Below are 16,274 nucleotides of genomic sequence, written 5' to 3' on the forward strand. Positions count from 1 at the left end.
ATTTAAGTCAAGTGTGTGCCCAATCACTGATGAGTGGTTTAAAGCTGCCCTGCCCACTATAAAACACATACCTGGTAAGAATTGTCTTGATGAGAAGCATTGTCTGATGTGTATCATAGCTCGGTCAAAAGAGCTGTCTGAAGAGCAAACGATGACAGAAGGGGGAAAATAAGTAAGTGAACATCACATCACAAATCATGATGCTCCCTCCACCATGCTTCACGGTGGGGATGAGGTGTTGATGTTGGTGAGATGTTCCATTTTTCCTCCACACGACGTTGTGTGTTACTCCAAACAATTCGACTTTGGTTTCATCAGTCCGCAAAATATTTTGCCAAAACTTCTGTGGAGTGTACAAGTGCCTTTTTGCAAATATTAAACGAGGAACAATGTTTTTTTTTTTTTTAGACAGCAGTGGCCTCCACCCTGGAGTCCTCCCATGAACACCATTCTTGGCCATAGTTTTACATATAGTTGATATGTGCACAAAAATATTGGACGGTGCCAGTGATTTCTATAAGTCTTTAGCAGACACTCTAGGGTTCTTTTTTACCCGTCTTAGTATTCTGTGCTGAACTCTTGGCGTCATCTTCGGTGGACGGCCACTCCTTTGGAGAGAAGCAACAGTGCCAAACTCTCTCCATTTGTAGACAACTTCTCTCACTGTCGATTGATGAACATCCAGACTTTTAGAGATGGTTTTGTATCATTTCCCAGCTTTATACAAATCAACAATCCTTGATCGCAGGTCTTCCTTCAGACAGCTCTTTTGACCGAGCCATGATGCACATCAGACAATGCTTCTCATCAAGACAATTATTACCAGGTGTGTGTTGTATAATGGGCAGGGCAGCTTTAAACCACTCATCAGTGATTGGGCACACACCTGACTTAAATTGTCTGGTAAAAATTTGTTTCAATTGCTCTTGAAGTCTCCCTTGGCAGAGGGTTCACTTACTTATTTTCCCCCTTCTGTCACTGTTTGCATGATATCCTCATCAAAATAAGAAAACCTATAAATGTGGTTGTGTGGGTGGTTTTATTTAAAGCAGACACTGTTTTTACATCTGTGTGATTTTGACAAAGATCAGCTCTCATTTGATGGGGATTTTATGCAGAAATGTGAGAAATTCCAAAAGGTTCAGATTCTTTTTCATACCACTGTATGTTCATGTTTGAGCATTATCTTGTGATTTTTGTATGATGAGCTTTTGATCACAAATTCCGAACAAACTTGTTTCACAACACATATAAATGTTAAATGGTAAAAAAATGAATTAAAAAAGTTTTTAAAATCATAATATAACTAGAAAATGCAATGTCTGAAATTGTGATGGTAGCTTTGCTGTGACGATTGGAATATTGGGTCATTTCCTGTTGATTTTGAGCCATTTCGGGTTCACTTCCTGTTGATTTGGGTGCATTTTGGGTTCACTTTCTGTTCATATTTGGTCAGCTCTTGTTGATATGGGGGTGATTTCAGGTCCACTTCCTGTTAATTTGGGGGCATTTCGGATTCATTTCCTATTCATACTGTCACTTCCTGTTGACATGGGTGCTGTTTCAAGGTCACTTCCTGTTAACTTGGGGGCATTTCAGGTTCACTTCCTGTACATATTGGGTATCTTCCTGTTGATTTTGAGGCATTTTGGGGTCTTCCTGTTGATTTTGAGGCATTCCAGGGTCACCTTCTGTAGATATCGGGCCACTTTCTGTTGTTTTGGGTGCATTTCATGGTAACTTCCCATTAATATCGGTTCAGTTCCTGTTTATTTGGGGGAATTTCATGTTCACTTCCTATACATATTGGGTCACTTCCTGTTGATTTGGGGGCATTACAGGGTCACCTCCTGTTGATATTGGGTCACTTAGGTTGTAAATCAATGGCAGTGAATGGACGTTTTTCTGCTATTGAAATGAATGGCAAAGAAGCCTGTTGGAAATCTATGGGAGATTTTGGCCATTAGAAATGAATGGGTATGTTTTTGGAAAATTTTGGCCAAACCGTATGTTTTTAGTAGGGCTGTCAAATTTATCGCGTTAACGGGCGGTAATTAATTTTAAAAATTAATCACGTTAAAATATTTGACTCAATCAACGCATGCATGGAATGACCTTTTCATGCGTTGCCTCAAACAGTGTACAATGACGCCGCTTTAGCACATAGAGAGCGAAAAGGCAGAGAAATGCGAGTGGACACAGCCGTTCATTGGACTGCGCCTTTAATTGGCATAAGCTTAGGCAGCCACTACTAACAGTCATGGTTGCCCATCTTCCCATCATGCATTTGCGCGGAGCAAGAGACGATCTTTTTCATAACACGCTTAATTGAACACAACGCAGAACATATCGTATACCATTTGCAGCCACTACTGACAGTCATGGTTGCCCAACTTCCCATCAAACATATGGGCAGAGCAGGAGACAATCTTTTTCTTTATACGCCTAATTGAACACTACGCAGAACATACTGTATACCATCACTGACAGTGATGGTTGCCCAACTTCCCACCATGCATTTGGGCAGAGCAGGAGATGTTCTTTTTCTTAACACGCCTAATTGAACTTAACGTAGAACATACTGTATACCATTTGCAGCCACCACTGACAGCCGTGGTTGCCCAACTTCCCAGCATGCATTTGGGCGGAACAGTTAAGTCGCCACAGTATCATCTAGTGAAATCACAACAAAAATAATATTCCTATCTTTAAAAAAATAATGTTCACAAAAACAAAAGCGCTCAATGCAAAGAGAACTGGCATTCCCAATCCAAATAGCTATGCAAAATACACATAGAACGTAGACTTTGCCTTGGCTACATCTCTAATTAATTTAAAACTCGTCATTGACACCTTGTGGTGTATTTCAGTCACTACCTTACGTTGTTAAAGACACTGTGGAACAACGGCAGGGAGCCCGATGTGACTTTTTGATTTAAAATTTTACAAATTTTATTAAAACGAAAACATTAAGAACTTTGTAGGGTTGTTCCGATCATGTTTTTTTTTGCTCCTGATCCGATCCCGATCGTTTTAGTTTGAGTATCTGCCGATCCTGATATTTCCCGATCCGATTGCTTTTTTTTTGCTCCCGATTCAATTCCAATCATTCCCGATAATTTTTCCCGATCATATACATTTTGGCATGTATTAAGAAAAAAATGAATAAAACTCGGACGAACATGTACATTCACCATGAAGTAAATAAGTACTGTATTTGTTTATTATGACAATAAATTCTCAAGATGCCATTTACATTATTAACATTCTTTCTGTGAGAGGGATCCACGGATAGAAAGACTTGACTTTGTATATTGTGACTAAATATTGCCATCTAATGTATTTGTTGAGCTTTCAGTAAGTGATACTGTAGCCATGCCCAAATGCTTGATGGGAAGTGAAACCATGACTGTGCGCAGTGCTACCAATTGATATATCTTCTCTGCGTTGGGAAATAACATAAGGTGTTAAGAAAAACATTAATTGCTACCTTGCTTCCCCACATTGCTTCCCATTAAATTTCTAATTGTAGGGAGAGGGATTGTAAGGCTTTAGCCAATTAAAAAAAGGCTCCAAAGGCTGCCAAAATTCACTCTACTCATTTTACGCTGCCTTTTATCTCTCTATATAGATAAAACGGCGCTATTACAGATTGAGCGCGACAATGCGTGAGTGGGTTGTTCAACGCATGCATTAATTGCGTTAAATATTTTAACGTGATACATTTTTTAAAAATTAATTACCGCCATTATCGGGATAAATTTGATAAGCCTAAGCCTTAAGCCTAAACTAAAGACTCTGGATGAGTGTAACATATTATGTCTGTAACGTTAAATACAATTAGAAAACGATTTACTTAAAAAAAAAAAAAAATATATATATATATATATATATATATATATATATATATATTTAAAAAAGGCATGGTCGATATTTTTTTGCCGATTCCGATACTTTGAAAACAACGTGATCGGACCCGATCGATCGGGATGCCGATTGATCGGGACATCTCTATTAAGAAGGGTTTTGATATAAAATTACTATAACTTTTACTGAAATGTGTCTTTTAAGAACTACAAGTCTTTCTATCCGTGGATCCCTTTAACAGAAAGAATGTTAATAATGTCAAAGCCATCTTGTGGATTTTTTATTATAATAAACAACAGTACTTATGTAAAGTATGTTGAATGTTTATGTCCGGATTGTCTTATCTTTCCATTCCAACAATAATTTACAGAAAAATATGGCATATTTTAGAGATGGTTTGAATTGCGATTAATTACGACTAATTAATTTTTAAGCTGTGATTAACTCGATTAAAAATTTTAATCGCTTGACAGCCCTAGTTTTTAGTAAAAACTATTCAACTCTTGTGCCTGTCAGCGTCCTGAATTTTTTTATGTATAAGTGATGTGATTTGGAAAGAAATTTTACAAAAAGTAGCATTTTGAAATTTCCCTTTTTTTCTTCAAAAAACCCCCCACGTTTTGTGCAAACTGTTACTTTTGGGGTGTCAAACGAAAGAGAGCCACGTCGCGTTAGAATTCCGGTGGTTTTGGTGTATGAACGGTGTCAGTGGGTCAAATGGTTTTGGCTGGGTGGCACGCCAAAGAAATGCCATTGGGGGAAAATGGAACTATCATAGATGGTAGTTCTTGTATTGCATGCAAAGTTATTATGGTATGTGAATCCTAATACAAGGGAAATGCAAGTAAAACATTGGACATGTTGTACGTTGTTCGAGAGACCAGATAGGGGGCGCCATTGTGTTGCCAATCGTGTTCCAATCGCGCTCTGCGGCAAGCACCAGCATTTTTTTTCATAGTGGTGCACAGGAACCCCTGACGACGTCATGTGGCCACAAAAAACCGCTGTCACGTTAACATGCATGCATATTCTTCATAGAACTGCTCCCACCCTGCAGTGAGGAGGAACCACAGCGTCATCCTGAGACTTATTTTGTATGCTATTTTTGTTTGTTTTTGGAATGGTACTTGTCCGGGACCACCGTCCATCCATCCATCCTATCCAGTCATTCATCCATCCCCGCTCTACGTGACTCGCGCCCGGCCGCTGGTGGATGTGCGTGTGGGTGTGGGAGGGGCCCACAGCAACCACGGCTGTACCCCGCCCGTCTCGCCTCATTTGGACTGCGGGGATAACGAGCTGCAAGGAGGGAAGACGAACAAGCGTGATCCCCTCCTCATCCTTCCCCTGACTGTTTTTCCTTGACTCTGCGTCAAAGGTAAGCGTGATGGCTTCTAGTCGTGTCGTCTACGTTTGCATGCATGCGTCTCCTTGCAAGCAGCTGCTTGAGCGTGGAAGGGAAAATGACGTAGGGAATTCCCACAGTAATCCAATAGCCATGCATGCATATGCATCCATGTATGCATGCATGCAGTGCATCCAGTGCACACATGGATGGGAAATGATTAAAGTTGGGCGGAACAATTTGTTGTGTAATACTATCTAATCTCCATACGCACCTACTTGCTTCAGTGTCTTGCATAAGTAGATCTGTACTCATTATAAATGATAGTGTGTGCGTCTAGGTGTGTGTTTTGTGTGTATCTGTGTGTGTTAAGGTAAACAAAGATGGCAGGGTAGCCAACCTGTGGATGAGCTGTCAGGAAATCATACGCTTTTTCTCCAAGTCTTGGAAAAGAGAGGCCTTTACTGTTGAAATATTTTGCGGGGATGGTGTCAAGAGGCTGCACCTTGATTTATGAGTGCTCCAGCGAGTGTATTGATTTAGGATATTCTGCTTTGTGTTGCAAGTCAAAATTTGAGTTAAGAGCGTGTGTCAGATGGGAATTGGGGGGCGGGGGGTGATTTATTTATTTATTTATTTATTGCAGTTCAGAGATTGAACACATTGTTTTAAGATTTTAGAAAATTGTATGTTCTCTAGTGTTTAAGTTAGGAAATTTTGGCCCTGCTAACTCCACTGTTGTATTTGTGGGGAGTTTTAGGTTCTTTTTGAAGTCACGTTCATCTTTAGCAGGAATGTGCATGCTCTACCAGGCTCAATTTTGAGAATTAGCCAGCTTTTTTAGTACTAATAAACAAGTTTGTCGTTTTTGGAGTGCTATCTTTTTGCTGTATTTCCATCAGTAGTTACTAGGCCTGTCGCGATAACAAATTTTAGTGTGCGATAATTATTCTCATAAATTATTGCGATATGCGATATTATTGCGCCCCCCCCAATTTTTTTTTAACCAATTTACAATAACACAGTGACAATACAGTATATATTAATAGATCAAGTACACCCATTTAAACGTGATAAATATTTACTCTTAAATTCAAAAATACTTTTTAACAAATCACAACTAAAAACAATAGACCATGCCTCTTAAGTAAAAAACAACAATATTGATACCCCACAGAAACACAGAATAAATAAAATGTGCTTTAAAAAAAAAATGCACTTAATAACATAACATAAACATAAATTTGAGGTACTTTAAGCTAAACTTTAAGCTATTTTTTTGCTTTAGATACATCCCAAACATCTGAATAATGTTTTCCTTTTACAAAATAAGATAAACAACAAGACAAATAGAGCTTTTGATAGCAAAGTAACAGTTTATTTACACATAACTAACTGAAAGATGCCACTGTTCCGGCCGCGACAGCCGGTTAAACTTTTCCTTCATCGCCGCCTGTCTCATAAAGATTAAATTTTTTTAGTCCCTGCGGGCTCTGCTCGCGAGCAGCACGGACTCAAAGGCATCGTCCGCTGAACTACTGGTCCCGGTCGTTCTGCTCGGTCGTCCGCCGCCTTGGCTTGGCCATTTGTTGCCGTTGAATCGGGTTGCGGGTCTTATCAAATGCGCTACTGCCCTCCAGTGGCCAGTTTTATTGCTTTAAATTGGATTTTCAGCTTTGTGCTTTGGAGCTAAATTGAATCAGAACCCAGAGATGTGTTTTTTGAAAAAAAAAAAAAGTAAAAGACGTATAAATACGTCTTTGGGACACTGAAACAATTAAAAATAGAACATATTTATACGTTTTTGGGAGCAAATGAGTTAGTCAAATAAATATATAATTCAAACTGGCAATAGCACCCATAGACTGTATACAGTGCCCTCCATAATTATTGGCACCCCTGGTTAAGATGTGTTTTTTAGTTTCTAATATATATTTTTTATTATTCAAATAATATGGGACCTTAATGGAAAAAAAGAAAAATCCAACCTTCAATACAAGTGCATTTATTCTGTGGGGAAAAAATCCCACACAAAGAAATAATTATTTGACATCAAATAATGTGTGTCACAATTATTAGCACCCCTGGTGTTAATACTTTGTACAACACCCTTTTGCCAACAAAACAAGGTCTGGGGACTGAGATGGCCATGGGAGGAGCTTGATCTTGGTCTCATCTGACCAAAGCACATGGTCTCAGGCTTCAACTGGGACCGTGTGCTTTGGTCAGATGAGACCAAGATTGAGCTTTTTGGAACCAAACACTCTAAGTGGGTCTGGCATGCCCGAAAGATGTGCATGCTGAAAAGCACCTCATACCCACTGTGAAGTATGGGGGTGGGTCAGTGATGCTGTGGGGCTGTTTCGCTTCCAAATGCCCTGGGAACCTTGTTAGGGTGCATGGCATCACGAATGCTTTGAAATAACAGGACATTTTAAATCAAAATATGTAGCCCTCTGCCCAAAAGCTGAAGATGGGTCGTCACTGGGTCTTTCAGCAAGACAATGACCCTAAACATATGGCCAAATCTACACAGAAATTGTTCACCAGACACAAAATCAAGCTCCTACCATGGCCATCTCAGTCACCAGACCTTGTTTTGTTGGCAAAAGGGGGTTGTACAAAGTATTAACACCAGGGGTGCTAATAATTGTGACACACATTATTTGATGTCAAATCATTATTTCTTTATGTGGGATTTTTTCCCCACTGAATAAATGCACTTGTATTGAAGGTTGGATTTTTCTCTTTTTTTCCATTAAGGTCCCATATTATTTGAATTAAAAAAATATATATTAGAAGCTAAAAAACACATCTTAACCAGGGGTGCCAATAATTATGGAGGGCACTGTATAAAGGTAGTGCTGCACACTAGATATCATTTTCGCGTGCATAATTTGCATGGCTCTCTCATATGTAAGCGCTGACATGCTTAACAAATCAGAGCGCAGCATCACCCTCTGTTGGCCTTGCCTTCTTTAACACGCAGCATCTACTGAGTCAGTCAAACAATCAGTGCTTGTTTGAATCATCTGTGGTTTGAATGTGTCCGCGCGGGAGTCTAAAACAGCGTTAAAACCAAAGGAATTGAATCATTGTACATTTATGTAGATGAAAAAGTTCTGTAAAACTGGATAATTCATCTGGCCAATACGACAGACGGATGGCTAACTGCTTTAGATTATATACATTGTGCAATGGCAAAAAGTTAATGGTCATCCCAGTTAGTTTTAAAGTAGAGGATGTGGCTGGGACTGGCTGGATTGTTATGAATGTTATGAATATTTATAAAGTGGTATCTCGACATACGGTCGCTTCGATACAGGATATTTTTGATATCCAACGTAAAATTTGACTCGCTATTTGTTTCTACATCCAACGACAAGCTAAATACGACAATTTATGACAGCGACATAGTTTCTTTGTTTTCCCGGACGCACAGCGGATTTTCTTGTCAGAGAAATCCACATGAGTTCCAAGAATGTTAGTGCAGATGGTGAAAAAAGGAAAAAGATGAGCTCGACAATACGGCCGTTGAATGTCTACGATCTCGACGGTCCTCCTCCGACCTCGCCATTCTTTAAAAGATACGATGACAATTATTATTATTGTAACATCGCCAAAGAAATTGCCAGCTTCGTCAGGTTTTTAATCATTTATTTCAGAAATTTTGCAACACAACACGCCTACTGTCCGCTGCAGCTAACGGCAACGACAGAACATGAAAAGTGAAAGTAAAAACTCTAATGCACCTCGCTCACTATGCCACGCGGGGCGTTCAGGTACACCGTGCAAAACACATCCACCACATTAGAACCCAATTCGTTACATTATTACAGGCGTTATAATTATTATTACTATGATTATATTATTTTTATTCCGATTTTTATTTAAAATTTATTTGTTATTGCTATTTCGCTTCCAAAGGCCCTGGGAACCTTCTTAGGGTACATGGCATCATGAATGCTTTGAAATACCCGGACATTTTAAATCAAAATCTGTTGCCCTCTGCCCGAAAGCTGAAGATGGGTCGTCACTGGGTCTTTCAGCAAGACAATGACCCTAAACATATGGCCAAATCTACACAGAAATGGTTCACCAGACACAAAATCAAGCTCCTCCCATGGCCATCACGGTCCCCAGACCTCAACCCCATTGAAAACCTGTGGGGTGAGCTGAAGAGGAGAGGACCCAGGTCTCTGGATGATTTAGAGAGATTCTGCAAAGAGGAATGGCTGAAGATCCCTCTTTCTGTCTTTTCCCATCTTGGGAAACGTTATAGGAGAAGATTAGGTGCTATTTTGTTGGCAAAAGGGGGTTGTACAAAGTATTAACACCAGGGATGCTAATAATTGTGACACACATTATTTGATGTCAAATAACTATTTCTTTATGTGGGATTTTCCCCCCACTAAATAAATGCTCTTGTATTGAAGGTTGGATTTTTCTCTTTTTTTCCATTAAGGTCCCATATTATTTAGAAAAAAAAAATATTAGAAGCTAAAAAAAACACATAATTATTATAAATCCAATAATTATGGAGGGCACTATCACCATTTCAATATTTTGTCACACCCCTAGTTTTGACAATCTTTTGATTTAATGTGATTTTTATCACCTTCATTTGGTGTAAAGCAATTTGAATTGCCTTGTGTTGAATTGTGTTATACAATTGTTCTTGCCTTGTTTTAAAGATGGAGGAACATGACGAAAACGGCAAAAACTAAGCCTTGTTTCACTCACCTGTGTGTTTGGTTTTCATTTTAGTCTTTGTCCAAGTTGCTGTGTTGTGCTGTTCGTTTCCAGTTTCTTTATATTATATACACTCACCGGCCACTTTATTAGGTACACCGTGCTAGTAACGGGTTGGACCCCCTTTTGCCTTCAGAAATGCCTCAATTCTTCGTGGCATAGATTCAACAAGGTGCTGGAAGCATTCCTTAGAGAGTTTGGTCCATATTGACATGATGGCATCACACAGTTGGTGCAGATTTGGCGGCTGCACATCCATGATGCGAATCTCCCGTTCCACCACATCCCAAAGATGCTCTATTGGATTGAGATCTGGTGACTGTGGAGGCCATTTGAGTTCAGTGAACTCATTGTCATGTTCAAGAAACCAGTCTGAGATGATTCCAGCTTTATGACATGGCGCATTATCCTGCTGAAAGTAGCCATCAGAAATTGGGTACATTGTGGTCATAAAGGGATGGACATGGTCAGCAACAATGCTCAGGTAGGCTGTGGCATTCCAACGATGCTCAATTGGTACAAAGGGGCCCAAAGAGTGGCAAGAAAATATTCCCTACACCATTACACCACCATCACCAGCCTGAACCTTTGATACAAAGCAGGATGGAATAATGCTTTTATGTTGTTGACGCCAAATTCTGACCCTACTATCCGAATGACGCAGCAGTAATCGAGACTCATCAGACCAGGCAACGTTTTTCCAATCTTCTATTGTCCAATTTCGATGAGCTTGTGCAAATTGTAGCCTCAGTTTCCTGTTCTTAGCTGAAAGGAGTGGCACCCGGCGTGGTCTTCTGCTGCTGGAGGCCATCTGCCTCAAAGTTCGACGTACTGTGCGTTCAGAATGCTCTTCTGCCTACCTTGGTTGTAACGGGTGGTTATTTGAGTCACGGTTGCCTTTCTATCAGCTCGAACCAGTCTGGCCATTCTCCTCTGACCTCTGGCATCAACAAGGCATTTCCGCCCACAGAACTGCCGCTCACTGGATATTTTTTCTTTTTCGGACCATTCTCTGTAAACCCCAGAGATGGTTGTGTGAGAAAATCCCAGTAGATCAGCAATTTCTGAAATACTCAGACCAGCCCTTCTGGCACCAACAACCATGCCACGTTCAAAGTCACTCAAATCACCTTTCTTCCCCATAATGATGCTCGGTTTGAACTGCAGGAGATTGTCTTAAACTATGTCTACATGCTTAAATGCACTGAGTTGCCGCCATGTGATTGGCTGATTAGAAATTAAGTGTTAACGAGCAGTTGGACAGGTGTACCTAATAAAGTGGCAGGTGAGTGTATATCATATATATTTTAGATAGCCATGTTAGATTGATGTGTTGATCTGGCCTGTATTCCTCTTTTAAGAATAAAGCCAATACATTTTTGTTTTGCCATCATGCACATAATTTTCCCTACTGTGCCGCAACATCGAATTTTAGGGCTCCCCACCTGTCAAATGCAACTTTAACCACTGGTTACAGCTACATGAACAAGAAAGATTTGCTTCGACTTGTTTTGCTGAATGGGGAAGTCAGACTTATGTTGTTAAAACGGGAAAATTAGAATAGTAAAATGGATAATTGACTGATACGGAACTCAAAACACTTCTGTCCGTTCCAGTCACACCAAAAGCCAAATGAGTGAGAAACATGTGGAGTCGTTTAGTTGTAAGTTGTTGGATTTTTTGCATGGAGAGCTTCAGGCTGGCGGACTTCCACGTCAGCCGGCGGCTGCGCCGGAGAAAACATTCATCTGCAAAGTTGTCTCCTTCCTTCCTCCCAAATGTACTCTTTATACACGACTAACCTTTCAGTGGGTTCAATGACCTTTAATAGAGCTGTCTGTGTGTGTGTGAGGCGTGTGCGCGTGCTCCCCGAGGTGCCCGTTCTGCCATGCAATAAAGTGCTGCAGTCACCTCCACCAAGACACAGAAGGCTCCCTCGTCTTCACTTTCACGCACACACAAACAGCAGATGGTCAGCAAAAAGGCACTCTGGTGCAATTAATTTACATTTCGATCAGGACGGCATAAGTGCATTTAGGGTTTCAAATAAGGAGGTTCAAGGCCAAAGGTATGATTTCAAACAAAGATGATGGTTTTGAATAAGAGGGTAACACAAGTGTTTGAGCTTCAAATGGAATTTTCAAGACGGGCTTGGGGTTTTCATGTTTAGGTGAGGCAAAAGTAGCAGGGTTTTTAAGTGCGCTTTAAAGTGCGTAGGACAGGAGAAAAAAAGTCTTAAATAGGATTATTATGTGAATTAGAATCATATTTTGAGACTATTCGACTATATACAACAATCTAGCAAAGTGCAGATGACGAGAAATTAGTCTTTTAATCTGCCGGTTAGGCACGCCTACCATTAAACCAACCCTAACCCAACAGGTGGATGACGTCAGCGGAGTCACGATTTAATCTGATTTAGTATGCAACCCATTGAGGGGGAATTATTCACAACGAGGAAAACGCAACAAAGAGAGCCGCACAATGTCATTGTTTTTTAGTCTCTCTACTCCAATATTTTTACAGGATATTCTTTTTATCCAAGTATTTTTCCCCAATAGCTAAATAAATGGCTTGAGAAGGACCAGTCAGCCCATTAAGGGGGAATTATTCAGAACTAGGAAAACGCGCGGAAGAGAGCTGCAAAATATAATTGTTTCAGTCTCTCTACTTCAATATTTTTTTACAGGATATTCTTTTTATCCAAGTATTTTTCCCCAATTGCTAATTAAATGGCATGATCATCAAAAATAACAGTCTTGTGCTAAATGAAACATGAAATAATAAAAATGCATTTATTCAGGACGACATGGCAAAATTACTCCATAATGGTCAAAACTGTCGACTTCACCTTTACTGTTGCACCTCCCGAACGATATTTAATGACACCTAAATCGGGCTTATGTCATTTCCCTTCCTTGGCTTTGGAGAATGTAAACAAACCAAGAGGCGTGACAGCTAGCCGACATGCTAACATGAACCGAGTGATGTTTCAAAGTCTTCGAAGCGGAAAATCACACATAAGCAGCCCGGATCATTTCACATGACGACTGGGTTGTTGATTGTCTACGTCGAACGGCAAACCACCCGGCGGAGAGCAATTTACAGCTCGTTCCCCGGAAAAGGGCGGCTGCAGTTGTTGTGCAACATGCAGCTAATGTGCATGAGGAGAGCTTTTTACATGCCTATCCATGATCCAACGTAAGTAGTCCTTTATTTAAAGAAAGTTTGTAATGTTTACTTTGTAATCGCTGTATTCGTGGCTATTTTTAACACAAAGTTGCAATTTCGGATTGGGTGGAAAATTTGACAGAACACCGGGCACACCAAAATGGCAAAAGCCGAGTATAGTGCTCGCCCGGCGGGGGGATGTGCGATAAGCCGCCGGTTGTCGGCAAAGTGGACAAGGAGCATGTCAGCCACAAAATGCAAGCCACCTCCGTATTAAAATGATCCCAGTATTGTGCATAATACAAACCATGATGTTTACTCGCTTCCTCGTAAGTCCCATGGTCCCACATTAGTAGGGCTTGTTTTGGCCAATATCCACCGGTGAATGGGTACCTTTTGAAACTCCTAAAAGGCGCACACGCCTCTCCCTCATACAGCAAGATTTTTCTGCAGCCGTTTGGCTGGCGTGATGCGGAAAATAAACGTATTAATCCGCAAAATCAGCTGAATCCTTAGTCTTTCTCATACAACAATACGGCTGTATAGTGAAGAGGACTCCTTCCTCCGTACACGTCACAGCGCCCTCTTTCTCAACTCGAGACTGTTGCCGGAAGTCACTCATTTTCATGGCGCGGGATTCAAAAAACTAAATAAATATAGCGATCGCTTCAACACATATCCAAGCGGTCCATTTCATTCAGGAGCATAAAATACCACGTGTATTATAAAATAAACATGCTTTTTCGTGTCACAGGCACTTTAAAGTCAGTGTGAAAGATTGACACATGTGTCGATTGAACTAAGGTTTGAATCATCAAGGGTCACAATCCAGTGTTGAGGTTTCAAATGTGGTTTTTGAGATTGGTTTGGAAAAAAAATAAGGTTTCAAAGCAACAGGGTCTTGAACAAGGTTAGAACTAGGGTGTCAGGAAAGGGTTAGGTGTTTAAATTTGAGTTTGAAACAAGTTTTAAGGTTGTAAATTTTTAATTTAAGTTCCTGCTACAGCATAAAAAAATCTTAGATAGCATTATTGTTTGAATTAGAATCATATTGTGAGACGATTCGACTATAAACAACAATTTGGCAAAGCGCAGATGACGAGAAATTAGTTTTTTAATTTGCCGTTTAGCCCATGCCTGTCATTATAGCGCTCTTGCGTCCCGAGCTGGAGGATAATGTTGGCAAGGTCACGATTTCATCTGATTTAGAATTCAGCCCATTGAGCAGGAATTATTCAGAACGAGGAAAATGCGACTAAGAGAGCAGCAAAATGTCATTATTTTGATCTCTCTACTCCAATATTTTTACAGGATATTCTTCTTATCAAAGTATTTTTCCCCAATTGCTAAATAAATGGTATGGTAATGACAAATAACAGTCTTGTGCTAAATTGAATATGAAATATTAAAAATGCATTTATTCAGTACGACATGGCAAAATGACACCACAATGGTCAAAACTGTCAACTTCTTGCACCTCTGGAATGATATTTTATGCCACCGGAGTTAGTCCGGTTTTTGTCATTTCCCTGCTCCGGCTTCGGAGAGCGTAAACAAACTAGGCGGCGTGACAGCTAGCCGACATGCTAACCTGAACCGGGCGACGTTTCCAAGTCTTACTCTCACCATTCGAAGCAAAAAATCAGGCAAAACTACCCCGGCTTATGTCACACGGCGGCAGGGTTGTCGGTTGTCGTCACCGATCGGCAAACCCCCCCCCTTCGTTCCCCTGCTGCGGGCAGGAGAGCTCATTTGCCGGGTAACCTGCTGGAGACTGACCGCCGGACAAACCGGCCGACGTCGGGGAAGTGCGTAGCTGCCCGAGCCAGACCCGAGGATAGTGGTCTATTGCCGGGCACACGAAGAGGGCAGAGGAAGCTGGAAGTCTGGATGATATGGAGAACCGCATAAGCATAAGCTGAGTAAGACCGGGGGGGGGGGGGGGGGGGGGGCACAAGCCGCCGGTCGTTTGGCCGAGTGGCATTCTCGGTGGACAAGGAGCATTGTCAGCCACAAAATGCAAGCCACTCCATATTAAAACATGTGCCATGATCCCAGTACTTGACATAATACAAAACACAATGTTTACTGACTTCCTCTTAAATCCAATGGTCTCACAGTTGTCGGACTTGTTTTGGCCAATCTCTGGGTAAACCGGGGTGAACAGGAACTTTTTGAAACCGAAAAAGGCTCACACGCCTCTCCTTGGTGCAGCAACAAAACCCTGCAGCACATTTGGCTGATGTGATGCGAAAAGTAAACAAATTAATCAGCAAAATTAGCTGAATCCGCAGTCCATCTGCATGCTTGAAAGCAATGCTGTATTGTGAGATGGTGAGCTGGGTGACGTTACATTCGCATTCGTCCTCAGCCCGAGACTGGGCTGGAAGTCACTCATTTTTATGGTGAGGGATTTTTAAAAAATTAAAAAATAAAACGATCACTTCCACATATTCAAGCGGTCCATTTCATTCAAGAGCATAAAATACAGCGTTAAATATGAAATAAACATGCTTTTTGCTGTCATAGGCAAAGTCCAATGAAGAGTTTGAAGTCTGGTTAGGGTTAGTAAGTAAGTAGGGTTCACAAGGCAGGGTTTGGCATTTGTTACACTGCCTGAAGCGGTTTGATTTTTTTTTTTTTTTTTGCCAATTTGCGATTATTGTTAAGTGAGTTGTATTCACTCCCACCAAACAGCACTCATGTTATGCATAATTATTTGTATTATAAAGTATATTATATTACCATATCTATGATTCTGCACTAAAAGCCTCTGCACAGCAACAAGCTTGCCCTTACATGATCACAATCATGATGTTTTCAGGTGTCAAATGAGCACATATTCTCATGATTGCAAGTTATTTTTAGATGGTTATAACAATCAGCCTCTCCTGTCATCCTCCCAGAATCAATCTCTAATCCGCTGTGAGGTCAAAAGTGATGGAACGGAGATTAAACGTGGAAAAGGTCTAGATTGAGAGTCTTTGGTGAGCTTTTGTCTATGTTGTTGTTGTTCTGATATGATTGAAGACTTTCCTGGTAGGCAAATAAAAAGCTGCGTGACTGTCGGCCTCGCAGGCAATATTGGTTGCTTGAGCCGTGGCCGTGCTGCAACTCAAAACCGGTTGATTTTCATCAG

General features: G+C 40.7%; 1 protein-coding gene across 6 annotated transcripts in view; it reads left to right on the top strand.

The window, feature by feature from the left end:
• Positions 1 to 4,840: 4,840 nt before the first annotated feature.
• hecw2a (HECT, C2 and WW domain containing E3 ubiquitin protein ligase 2a) overlaps positions 4,841 to 16,274 on the top strand; it is a 69,851-nt gene continuing 58,417 nt past the window's right edge. For 5 of the 6 annotated variants that reach the window (XM_057852881.1, XM_057852884.1, XM_057852887.1 and 2 more), the window contains exon 1: positions 4,841 to 5,245. The gene's annotated coding sequence lies outside the window, so the exon portion shown is untranslated. Of the gene's footprint in view, positions 5,246 to 16,041; positions 16,123 to 16,274 lie in introns of all 6 variants that reach the window. The other variant, XM_057852882.1, reaches the window with a different exon arrangement.

This window comes from Corythoichthys intestinalis, chromosome 12, assembly GCF_030265065.1.
Source record: "Corythoichthys intestinalis isolate RoL2023-P3 chromosome 12, ASM3026506v1, whole genome shotgun sequence".
Lineage (NCBI taxonomy): Eukaryota > Metazoa > Chordata > Actinopteri > Syngnathiformes > Syngnathidae > Corythoichthys > Corythoichthys intestinalis.